Consider the following 13,512-nt stretch of genomic DNA (forward strand, 5'->3'; position numbering starts at 1 on the left):
TGAGAAATGTGTCAAAAAGTAAAGTAAAAAAAAAAAAAAAAAACAACCCTGTAACAATCAATAATACTGTAACTAAACTGTGAATAGACTTTTAATTTTGTTTTTGCCACTAGAGGGAACACTCTTTAGCTAATTGACTGACTCTCTTTGTTTGACTGTGATGAAGCGTCAAAACTAAAAGGTCTGAATTAGATCTATGATAAGTGTTGTCTGTATTGCCATGTTTTATGCTCATTAAGAATGAAGCCAACACGATTTTATTGACTGAGACCTCATCTCTTAACACCACGACTTTCTCCAACATAACTTTTGTGTGCTATAGCCGCAATATAGCCTATAAACAATAGTTCAAATAAAATTCAAGTACTTAGTCAAGTTAAATTCCAGTTAAAGTTTGGGCCTATTTGTTGTTCAGCTCATTTCTGTCTAGTTTAAAATATGAAACTGTCCCTCTGGAAGCAAAGTGTGACATTTGTGTTGCCATAAACAAATGTTTTGGGGTTGCATTTGCATGTTCTGAACCATGATGAAACTATCTAGACTGTAAGATACGGGAGTGGAGAACATTTCCCCCTGTTAGACAACAAATGAGCACATAAAGACTTCACAATCACTTATATTATTCCTAAAACTGTCTGACAGCTGTATCTCAACAAAATCATGGCACTCCAACGTTATTGTTCATCCTCCATATCTGATATTATTTATTGAGCTTTAGAAGAGACAGATCATTTGACAGATTTTGTGTTATTGGGATTTAAGATGAACCACCGATAGGAGGCTTGTGTCAATGACTTATTAAGATGATTGTTAGAATAATTAAGATTCGTATCACGCTAACTATCATATCTGAGCCTTTTGTTTAGCGTTAGGCAAATCAGGCCATTCATCCAGTACAAAACAATACCACACCAATATCTTATACTACTAATCTTATATACTAATATCTTACTGTAGATAGGCTAATGATGGAATATGAATGAGAAATGTCTAAATGTTAACAGGTAAGCCAAATTAAGTGAAGTAGCTAAGCAAACTAAACTACACTTGAGTAGAACTGAGAAATCTAATGCTCGATGATGAGAAAATGAAAAAAAGTTATTTTACATTGTAAACAGACTCTGAAAAAATACTCTTTAAAATTGTTTCTATTCAGCAGTATTACACATATAGTGGGTAAATCTAATTAAACACTATATTCCTCACTTAAAGTGCACATATAGCCTACCTAAATTTATGACAAGATTTCATTTGCATTAGTTAATGTGTTTACTAACATGAGCAATACATTTGTTACTGTATTTGTTCATTTTTACGTTAGAAAGATCTAGCTTGTTTGTTCATGTTACTTCACAGTGCATGTTAAGGAATACAGTTTTTGATTGTAATAATGTATTAGTAAACGTATTAGTAAATGTTTAGATTAACATTAACAAAAAAGCTAAATAAATGCTGTTGAAGTGCAGTTCAATATTAGCCTAGTTTATGTTAATGTAGCTAATTTTAACTAATGAAACCTTATTGTAAAGTGTTACCAAGATATTTATTGACTTATATTTTCCAAGGATAGCAAGACTGAGATCCATTTAAAGGTCAGAAAGTACTGCTGTAGTGCACATCACACTCGTTGTTCGCTGGAGCACTGCAAGTTAATATAGCTATGAGCTCCATTAGCCCCGCCCACTTTCGCTTTGAGTGACAGCTCACTGTGAGGCTGCAGGTGCAATCCTCCAGCTTGTCTGAGTTGTTGCGACAGAGTTGAGCTGTTTGAAACTCTGGCGTCTTCAAGTAACTAGAATGTATCTGTCGAATTAGACCCCGAGGAGTGATCTTCAACAGGTAAATCACTTTACTGTCGATTTAAAGAGGAACACGATGATGAATTTAACTGTTTAGTAAGTAAACATTTCAGAGCCGAACTTAATCACAAACTTTTCGACGCACCTCGGCGTCCGACCGTACGCAGGAAACCAATGCGTATCAGGTTTTAAAAAAATAACTTAAAATTAACTAACGTTAGAATATTAGGACTTCTTGTCTTTTTTTGGACTTCTTGCACTATATGTGTACATTACTTGACTTTGATAGTCCTTTCCAGTGTCGCGCGCATAAACGTAAAGCATGTTAAAGTGATGCAACAGATGAATTAGAGTGATTAGATTATATTCATGGTATATTTGTGTTGTTATCTTACTCATAAAGTCGATCGTACTCTCCATTTATTAGTCACTCATCCTCCCTAATAATTAATAACAACCAGATATGATGTAAATGAGTTTATTCTTTCAGTTACAACATGGACTATAAACTACAATTCTGATGCCATGATAAAATAAGTGCTGCAATCTAACAAGTGTGCATGCTGTGTGCACTCATTGAAAAGTCAGGGAGTGAAATGATCATGCATTGCCACATTAATCTGACACCATTAATCCAATCACCATTTGTGTTGTCGTGCACGGTTATTCTGTCATTTATGTAATGCACAAACACATCAATCTACTGTCAACCTCTTTTTGTCTCTCTTCTGCATGCTCCATATATCAACTTGTTGCTGTTACTGTTGAGTATTTGCAATATTCATGGGATTTGATGCATTTTTGCCGTCTCTTTTTGTGCGTTAAGACAAAACCCTATATCACAAAATCACTAATTCTATTCAACTAATGTAAATAGCTGCTGGTGTTGCCACAGTGAGACACACACTTGTGCTTGTGAGATGTGTGTAGTGTGAAGATGTCTTGATGTGATCGTTCATAAATGGGAGGTTCTCCTATGCATGTTCAACAGATGCGCTATTCTGACCTCATATTTGCCTAACAAATTGAGCCACATGTCATGGCTTGTTTTCTTTGATAAGGATATTAGGAGAGTTCTAATACAGCTAAGCTTTTCCTTTACAAGACAGCTTGCTCTACAGGAATAGTAGTTGTTTCAGGATGCCTCATATGCTTGGTGCATCTGCCTTGCCAAGTTTCGTGATGTTCTGCAAGAACATGTCAACTTCTCATCCACTCCCAGGTGATTAATCAGTGATTAAAGAATAAAACTCAATGTGCATTGTTGCAGGAAAGCAAACGATAATGCCTATGAATATAATCACTATTTTGGATTTGCCTTTTATGATTTTGAATAGTTGACATCAAACAACATTTTTTTTTATCAACACATTTAAAAAAAAAAAATTCAAATCGATTTGATCTAAGATTGTCCAAGTTCCAGATAAAATGAGACAATTTATTATTAAAAAAATACAATTGTCAGAATTATAGGGCTCACAGAGAAAATATCATTGAGTGATAATAAATATTTAAGATGAGGGTGAAAATGTCAGATCACTAGGCCTGTTACAGTGGTTAGTGTTGGTGTACAATACATCTAGCATAAAGAAAAACTCCAAACAACTGAAATAACAAATATTAAATGTGTGCTAGCAGTGCATGTATTATTTACAAACTACAGTACTGTTGATTTAACAGCATGATTTGTTCAAACTGAGTGGTTTGGCTGAAGTATTTGATCCACACTCAATGTATTTCATTAGTAAACATTAGTTAACTATGTTAGTTAACATGAACCAATAATGAACTTAACATTGATTCATCTTTGTTAATGTTAATTTCAACATTTACTAACTAGTACATTATTAAAAATCAGCACTGTAAAGTAACAAGAACAAACAATAAACAACTTGATTTATATTAACTAATATTAACAAAGATGAACAAATACAGTAACACATGTATTGCTCATGGTTAGTTCATGTTAAATAACACACTCATGTTAACAATGAGACCTTATTGTAAAGTGTTACTGTAAAAAAATATTGTTGGTTTAACTTAAGAAATGAAGTAACCTGGTTGCCTAAAAATTAAGTTCATTGAACTGGAAAAATTGAGTTAATACAATGAAGGAGATTGATTTAAGCATCAGAAACTCTATCATCATGGATGGATCATCAATCATTGGATCATCAAAAACTATCTGAACTACATAAATTATTTAAGTTGATATGAAAAAAGAAAAAAAATGTGATTACAAATCATGAAAATATCTTTTACAGTGTATGCCCCTCCTTTCCAAAATGCATTTCAGGGGTCAAATATTGCCCAGGTATTAAAGAGTCAATCTGTGAAAATCAAAACTGGGGGTTCCAATCTCTCCCAATCGGTTCCTTCAGATGGCCAAACTGGTGGAATCGTCTGGAGATGGATTGTAAAGTTATTCAAGTGCAAGTTCACAAATTGGCTGACATTTCATATGTACGAAATGTCTCTTTTTGATAAGGCAGATTTTTGGGGAACTTATAGGCTACAAGTCCCTCGCAGGAACTGCACAGTCTGTACATATATAGTTCCTTCAATGACCTTATTAGGAAGGCTTTCGATATATATATATATATATATATATATATATATATATAAGTTCCTTAACTTCATGTACAAAATAGGACATTTTAAGACACCTTCAAACAAAGTAAGGCATGCTGATGTTTTTGTGTGTGATGTATTATGTACACTACTTTTTACATCAAGCAGAGATACAACATCTAATTGGTTGAATCAAGACACTGGTTGAATACACAGTTCTGTATGTATCTTGTCCTACTGTGGTGTTACAGATATGCGGTGTGACATACAAAATATGTTTAGTCCAATTTGACCAATGTACTAAATAATACTCAATACCAATCTGTGGCATAATGATCACAATGCTTTTAACATGCCACTGACAACATTTTTTTATCACGCAATATGAATAATGAATGTGGGTCTTTGAAAAAGTGCTATTTTATGAAGAAATTATGAGGCAAAACTCACAGATGATCTTCTGTTGTCTTTATGGGAAAAAAAAAGAAAGAAATTCTGGTTGAACAAAGAGTGTTTCACCACAAAAGCATTCAAATGTTGTTCAAACCTTGAAATATAGTGATACACTATGTAGTGATTTCCTGGACATAATTTATGCATTATTTATGCATAATTATGCATCTGGACATAATCAACACATGTGGACAAATTTTGTACTGTAATGTTATTAAGCAGCTTTAAATATGTCAATTTTAAGCTCATTTAACAGTGAAGTGCAAACAGAGATGCTGTAACGTCTGAACAATATGAGCATCTTGATGTTTCGCTCAGAATCCTGAATAGAAATGTGCAAGCACAGATCCACGAATACACTTGAAAAGCATACCATGTCAACACACACGCCACACCTGACTGAGGGAGAGGAGAAAGCTCCTGTTTCTGTATTGTGAATGTCATCAGATCGGCTCTTATGCTCATGTGCATGGCCTTGTCCCTCACAAAGCTTGAATTGTTAGTGTTTTCTGGATCCAGTTTCGAGCAATTGCATTACAGCTGGAATGTGCAGATTCACTCTTAAACCCAAAACAATGGATTTCTTATGGTTCATTTGAAGCAACTGCATATTTCTGTCATCGATCTGGGAATGTAGCATTTTTAGACTTTCTCGGTTGCATCTGTAGTACATCTGTCATCAAGTTTAATTTGAAACGTGGTTTGGGATCTGAGGCTGCTATTTGCGTGCCTGTCAAAAGCACACCACCACCAAAAATTCAGGAAGCAAGCTATGAGGAGTCGTGATCATTCTTGTTTATTTATTGGCTTAAGTATGTTAACAATAGAAAGAGGTGGGGAATTGTCTTGCATGAATGAAACTTGTTTGAATACAGTCAGTGTTGGTTCAGTTCTGTTTGGTGATGTTAATGACACACCTCACGGATGTTCTGTAAATAACATAGTGCTATAATAAAACCATGTTAGAATAATATTACAAAGTCATCAGACGTATAAAATAACACAAATGTAAGTATGAGAGTTAGAAGTAAGAAAAAAACTATGTCTTCTGGATATACACTACCATTAAAAGGTTTCACCAATGCCATGCTCATTTGATCTTAAATGCAGCAAAAGCTGTATTATTGTGGAATAATAATACAATTTAAAATAACTGTTGTCTGTTTGAATACATTTTAAAATGTATTTTATTCCTGAGCTAAATTTCTACTCCAGTCTTCAGTGTCACATGATCCTTCAGAATTCAGTCTAATATGATGATTTGCTGCTCCTGAAACATTTCTTAATAGTATCATCAATGTTGTGAATAGATTTGCTGCTTAATATTTGTGAGGAAACCATGATGATTTTTCTTGAACATGTGTGAATAAGTCAAAAACTCCAGTGTTAAATTAACTTTCCTAAGACTCAAGAGTGTTAAAGTGTTAAAATGAGTGTTAAATCCACACTCAGTAGTGTTAAAATTAATGAGCTAATTAAGTGATTGATTGAGCGATGATTGACCATTGTGGATTCTGCTTGTTAACATCCGGTGTCTTCAATAAAGGAGAAATAAAAATCACATATTAGTCACCAATATGGTGATCACTATTTGCTTTAGTTTGGCTCTTAATCCTTGAACTTTTAAAGTTAGATTTAGTTTGGCTAAACCCCCGACTTTCCACCTCTTCGAATCTTGATAGGGACTTGAAACTTGAGCATGTGACTTACTCCCATCTCTGTTTTTTTTTTTTTTTTTTTTTTGTGGTTGTTTGATGAACAAAGTTCAGGAACACCAGCATTTATTTGAAATTGAAATCTTTTGTAACATTATAAATTTGTCTTTACTCACTATTGATTAATTTAATGAATTCTTGCTGAATGAAAAAAGTCATGTTGCCTCTTGTAACTTTCCTCTGTGGATCACAATACAAGACACATTGCACAACGACTAGTATCAAAACTTCAGCCAAAAACGGCTAAAAGGCCCTTCATACAACTGTATGCAGTATATTGCAAGTTTTCTGAAGTCACACCGGAAAAAAAAGATTGATTTGCTGAGCATCTCCTGCTCCATGGCTCTCAGATCTCAGCCTTGATCATATACGGTTCAAATATGGTGCATCGCGTCAATGTCAAACCCAACATGTCTTTTTGTGTGACAGAGTGATATTTGAGAGCTTCAGCAGAAAAAAAAAATGTTTGCCCACTTCCTCACAGAAAGCCATTGCACGACTTCAGAAGGCTTGGAATATTGCATATGAGTCCCATGGACACTTTTATGGTGCATTGTTTGTTTTTGTCAAACACCCGTCCCTTTTAAAGTCCTTTGGTGATCAAACAGAAAGACAGTCATATTGGTTTGGAATGACATGAGGATTATTGTAAATGATTTTCATTTTTGAGTTAACTGTTCCTGTAATGTTTATGCAATAATACATTACGTGTCTCAGTTTTTATCTTACAAATGTGCTATATTTAGATTCCTCATCAGTGGATAAGTCTAAATTTACTCTAGATCCTGGTGTTTAGAGTGTAAAATTTCAGTCATTGTAAGGGAGCAGGCCCCACATCAGGACTGTTTCACTTTCACACAAAACAGTTTAGTGCAGTTCCCCCGAACTGGTAGCTTGGCGGAGCAGGGCTGCAGCCCATTGGCTGAGGCGCTTTTGGTTTGTGGTTTTTTTCTTTTCTAAAATCGGATGAAGCCTCAGGAGCACGTGGTAGGGGCTTCCGCTAGCTTGGTTTTACGCTGTTCTTCAACATGAAAATCACCCAAGCAGGGTCCCACAGGGAAACAACCAATAGATGTAACACAATTTCATTGTTCTTGACAGCTCGGTGAACTGCTCTTGTGTTAAACAACTCAAAATTATTGGTGTTTGACTTGTTAGTTTGATTAGATTTGTGGCTGACTCATTCCTGATTAGTAGTTTGTAAAACACTTCTAAATCCAATGTATAATACTATTATAAAATTGGGGTCAGTAAGATTTGATTTGAAAAAAAAATTAAAACTTTTATTCCGATATAACACATTAAATTGATCAAAAGTGACAGTGAAGACATTTATGATGTTACAATATATTTCTATTTCTAAAAAAAATCTGCTCTTTTGAATAATCCTAAACAAAAAAAATGAAAACATTAAAGGAGTTGTTCACTTTTAAAAAAAACTTTTTCTGATAATTTACTCACCCCCATGTCATCCAAGATGTCCATGTCATTTTTTTCTTCAGTCGAAAAGAAATTAAGGTTTTTGATGAAAACATTGCAGGATTTTTCTCCATATAATGGACTTCACTGGGAACCAAACGGTTCAAGGTCCAAAACTGCAAACTGTTCAAAGGGCTTTAAATGATTCCAGACGATAAATAAGGGTCTTATCTAGCCAAACAATCGCTCATTTTTTTTAAAAAACTGACAAAGTTTACGTTTTATTAGCTCAAACGCTCGCCTTGCTTTGTTCTGTGATGCACGTTCGTGACTCTCTTGTTCAAACTCGTTCATTAAAATGAACGAATCTTTTTTAGAGTCATTTGGTTAATTCAATGAACGAAATTAACAAATTGACTCAGAAAAAGATTTGTTCTTTTTGATGAATGAGTTCGAACAGGAGAGTAACGAACGCGTATCACAGAACAGAGCAAGGCGACTATTTGAGTTTATAAAACTTAAACTTTGTTATTTATTTATTAAATGAGCGATCTTTTCCCTTGATAAGACCCTTATTCATCGTCTGGAATCTTTTAAAGCCCTTTGAATAGTTTGCAGTTTGCACTGAAACTCTCATTTTGGACCTTGAACCGTTTGATTCCCAGTAAAGTCCATTATATGGAGAAAAATCCTGAAGTGTTTTCATCAAAAACCTTAATTTCTTTTCGAATGAAGAAAGAATGACATGGATGTCTTGGATGACATGGCGGTGAGTAAATTATCAGAAAAGTTTTTATTTTATAAAGTGAACGACTCCTTTAAGCAACACAACCATTTTCAACATTGATAATAATAATGCATTTCTCTTGAGCATCAAATCATCATATTAGAATCATTTCTGAAAGATCATGTGACACCGAAGACTGCAGTAATGAAGCTGAAAATTAAACTGACATCACTGGAATGAAATTTTAAAATAGAAAAGTTGTTTTAAACTTTAATAATATTTCACAAGATTACTATTTTACTGTATTTTTGATCAAATAAATGCAGCCTTGTTGAATGTAAGATACTTTTTTTTTTTCAAAAACTTCCTCCAAACGGAAGTGTATTTGAAATCCGATCCAATCAGAATTTTGATTCAATGAGTCTCCGACTCATCGTTCAGATAACGTTTTGGGTAGATTTTTAATGCAAAGTGCAGTATATTTTTAGGAGCTGTGTCCAAATTCACTCATTTTCCTTCACTCTCTTTCCTCATATTGCAAACTACGCATTGAACAAGTTGTTTTGAGTTATAAAAAAAGATTCAGTTACCCTATTTTCTTTCCACCCTATCAATGACTTTCAGATGTTTTATGAGTCTCTTAGACAATCACGCAAACAGATATATTGACTTACACTGCTAAGTGGAAGTTGATCTTCTGATAATTTGTATTTAAATATATTGTAAAATGAGTATCACTTCTGCTGTTGAACTTTAAATGTGTTCCCAACATTTCTCCTTTTAAGAGGCCCCGCTAAACACCTGCTAATGAAATGAGGAAGTGAAGAGCGCTCTCTTACTCACTTACTCCAAAATAAGTCGAGAGGAAATCTGGTCAGGGTACATAAGACTGGGGTGGGGGTGGACTGTGTGTTTGAGTGTCTGTCGGGGTGAACCGCTGTAGTACGTGATGCTTCATTTTTAACTCGGCTGAGTCACGTCCTGACATGAACACTAAGCCGATGTGATGAATGACAGTATAATGTCTTAAATCTTAATCAGCGTGTTGTGATGTCGGGGGAGAAACCCGTCGTTTCCCAGGCAAGAGTGTCGTTAAAGGTCCTCTCTCTCTCTCTCGCAAAAGGTGGGCGTTCTCAGCGTGGGCGAATGCACACGCCCTTGTGCTTTCAAAGCTCTATACGTTGACACGGTCTCCCACTCATTTCTCTGATTTCCAAATATGAGAAACTGTCTTTTAAACAACATGAGGCAATGCTGATGCCTAATATTAGACACAAGTTCTTCATCTTTCTGACATCGGATTGACTGCATATTGCGCTTGAAAATTGCAAACGCTGGCTGAGAAATCTACAGTTCTTCCTTCCCTTTAACCAGAAACCATCCTGTCACACACCCTCTGATGTCTGGTCAAGTGTCTACTGTAGGGATGGGGAAGTGAGGCCGTTACGGTTAGTTTGCGCTTACATGTGCAGTTGTTCCAGAGCCGAGGGGTGCTAAAGTGAAAGGGTAGGTGTAGGGATGTTTGGTATGATGGATAGTGGATACACAGGAATATGCAAAAGTGTGTGTGGGCATATTTCATTTGCAAAGGTCCATGGAGCGCTGGGAAACAATGCTGGTATTATGCCGCTGAAGGGGACCGACTGCACCTCCACCTGCAACAAGAAATTTGTCATGCAGAGTCTTGAATTAACATGTTTCTGCTTGTTAATTTACATCTACGCCCCACAGAAAATCAGGGAAAATATGAAAGGTTATCGAGAGCAGGCTGGAACTTTTTTTTTTTTGGTAGGACTAAATTTACTCAGGCCAGAAAAAGACTCATACACCTTGTATTGTCTCTTTAAAGTAGGTGAGACATCAAAGTATTCCCACCAGAGCAAGTCTCTTTTGTGATTCGGTTTCTTCCAGAGAATTGAACTGTGACATGATGAATGTCTGAGGAATTGGCTGGAATTTAACCCTTTTCTGGCTTTTTGCCATTGGATAATGAACCGTGGAATGAGGGTGTACTCATCTTAAAATATTTGGTTTGCCAAAGGTTCAGATGCATTCATTTGATCAGAAAAGTGACAATTAAAACTTGCCTAATGTTCCAAAAGACTTCTATTTCAAACCAATGCTGTTCTTATTTCTGTTCAAGAATCTGAAAGAAATCACAGTTTCCACAAAAATATGAAGCAGCAAAACTATTTTCAACATTGAAAATAAGAAATGTTTCCTGAGTGACAAATCTGCATTTCTACTTGGTGAGCATAAAAGACTCCACTGAATGTTGAATGTTCATTAACAACCGACCAATCAGATTCGAGCTCCAGAGACTAGATTCAGCAGCATTAAAATAGGGCAATTTCTTTATTTGCTAAACTGGAAATGCATTGTTAAAAAATAAATTAGGTTGTCATGACAAATTAGATGGATGCTAGGGTTGCTTTCCTATTTGCAATCACGTCAATCTGTTTGAGATCTGTTGAGACAGGATGCGTCCTGTGTTTCCTCTGGGCTATTTTTCTAACTGTTGGTCTGTATGTTTTAAGCAACACTATGTAACAATTTTTACCTTGAATAATTTTTCCAAAATCTTATCAGTGGTTCATCAAGTTGTAACAGAGTGAAAGGCACTTCTGCCAGCCTGACGGGGTTCAGGTAGTAACCCGACCACAAAAAGGAAAGTCAAAAGTCAACTGCTTCACGTCAAGCGCTACATTAGTCATTGTTTTGTTTGTCTTCGTTTCTGATGTCGCAATACATCATCCTTTCATGATATCATGCAACAATACTCTACCTTGTCTGTGGACATTGTTCATTCCAAAACCAGTGCTGGATAAAAAAAAAAAAACGAACGTGTGTGCGACGGTAGGCTGCGGCAATTATTCACGACAGCGGTAATGGACAATTTCGTTTACAACCAGTAGGGTGACCGAAGAGGAAAAGTTCCATGGTGTTGCTTTAAATGGATAGTTGACCCAAAAATATCCATATCTGTTTATGTATACAGTGGGGCCAAAAAGTATTTAGTCAGCCACTGATTGTGCAAGTTCGCCTACTTAGAATAATGAGAGAGGTCTGTAAGTTTCATCATAGGTACACTCCAACTATGAGAGACAAAATGAGAAAAAAATCCAGGAAATCATTTAGTAGGATTTTTAAAGAATTTTTTTGTAAATAATGGTGGAAAATAAGTATTTGGTCACCCACAAACCAGCAAGATTTCTGGCTCTCACAGACCTGTAACTACTTGTTTAAGAAGCTCTTCTGTCCTCCACCCATTACCTGTATTATTGTACCTGTTTGAACCCGTTATCTGTATAAAAGTCACCTGTCCACAGCCTCAAACAGTCACACTCCAAACTCAACCTTGGCCAAGACCAAAGAGCTGTCGAAGGACACCGGGAAGAAAATTGTAGACCTGCACCAGGCTGGGAAGAGTGAATCTACAATAGGCAAGCAGCTTTGGTGTGAAAAAAATCAACTGTGGGAGCAATTGTAAGAAAATGGAAGACATACAAGACCACTGATAATCTCCCTCGATCTGGGGCTCCACGCAAGATCTCATCCCGTGGGGTCAAAATGATCATGAGAACGGTGAGCAAAAATCCCAGAACTATACGGAGGGACCTGATGAATGACCTGCAGAGAGCTGGGACAAAAGTAACAAAGGCAATCATAAGTAACACACTACACCGAGAGGGACTCTAATTCTGCAGTGCCAGGCGTGTCCCCACCTTAAAGGGTTAGTTCACCCAAAAATGAAAATTGTGTCAGTATTTACTCACCCCCATGTTGTTCTAACCCCGTAAGATCTTCGTTCATCTTCGGAACACGAATTAAGATATTTAAGATATTAAGATCACTCCTGTACACAGTCCATAGGCTTCTTGAGTGAATGACTCTTGCTGGCATCGAAAAGTAATTAAAGACATCGTTAAAATAGTCCAAGTGACTACAGGGGCTCAACTTTAACTTTATCAAACAACGAGAATACTTTTTGTGTGCAAAAACAAACAAAAATAACGACTTTATTTCAACTATTCACTTCCTTTTCCATGGGCCTGTAGTCAGTTAACGTAGTGTGATTGCGTAAAGTTACGTCGGTAACACTTTACAATACGGGTGCACTAATGTGCATTAATTCATCCTTAACTAAATCACAGATAATCATGAGTTAATGTATAACTAATGAAGAACTAAACCATTAATTGATGATTACTGCATCAGCAACTAATAAAGAGTCAATATGATTAATAGATTAAGTAATACATGAATTGCTATTAATTCAATGTGTCATTGTGTATTAATTCCTTAATAACATATTTTCTTAACTAATAGTGTAAATTAATGTGTTAATTACCACAATTAGTCAAAGCTATGCACTTCAACTTCCAGTTGTCTGCTTTAATTAATCATTAGCTAATGATTTGCAAAGGTATCATTATGTTATGACTTTACTTGATGAGGCACATCATTATTAACTAGTCATTTAGTAATTGTAGTAATTTGCACATGAATTTGCACTAACAATGAAGTAATTAATCATGTATTAATGCATATTAGTGTACCTGTCATATTATCTGGAAATTGAAATACAAGGCTTTGGCTCATTCTGGTAATAAACATATTAATTAACGCTATTAGTTAAAAAAATGAGTTATTATGGAATTAATCCACAATTACATATTTAATTAATAACAATTCATGTATGAACTAATACATTAACCAACAGACTCTTAATTAATTCCTAATGTGGTAATCATTAATGAATAGCTTAAATAATCATTAGTTACACATTAATTCAGTATTATCTGTGCATTAGTTAAGCATGAATTAA

The 13,512-nt window shown here is 35.4% G+C and overlaps 1 protein-coding gene across 2 annotated transcripts in view; it reads left to right on the forward strand.

Annotated features, from left to right (window-relative positions):
* The first annotated feature begins 1,699 nt into the window (after positions 1 to 1,699).
* The window catches only part of card11 (caspase recruitment domain family, member 11), a 34,596-nt gene continuing 22,783 nt past the window's right edge, over positions 1,700 to 13,512 (forward strand). For both annotated transcript variants that reach the window (XR_016155166.1, XM_039685754.2), the window contains exon 1: positions 1,700 to 1,839. The gene's annotated coding sequence lies outside the window, so the exon portion shown is untranslated. The remainder of the gene's footprint in view (positions 1,840 to 13,512) is intronic.

The sequence above is a fragment of the Pimephales promelas genome, chromosome 3, assembly GCF_988280905.1.
Source record: "Pimephales promelas chromosome 3, fPimPro1.hap1.1, whole genome shotgun sequence".
NCBI classification, from domain to species: domain Eukaryota; kingdom Metazoa; phylum Chordata; class Actinopteri; order Cypriniformes; family Leuciscidae; genus Pimephales; species Pimephales promelas.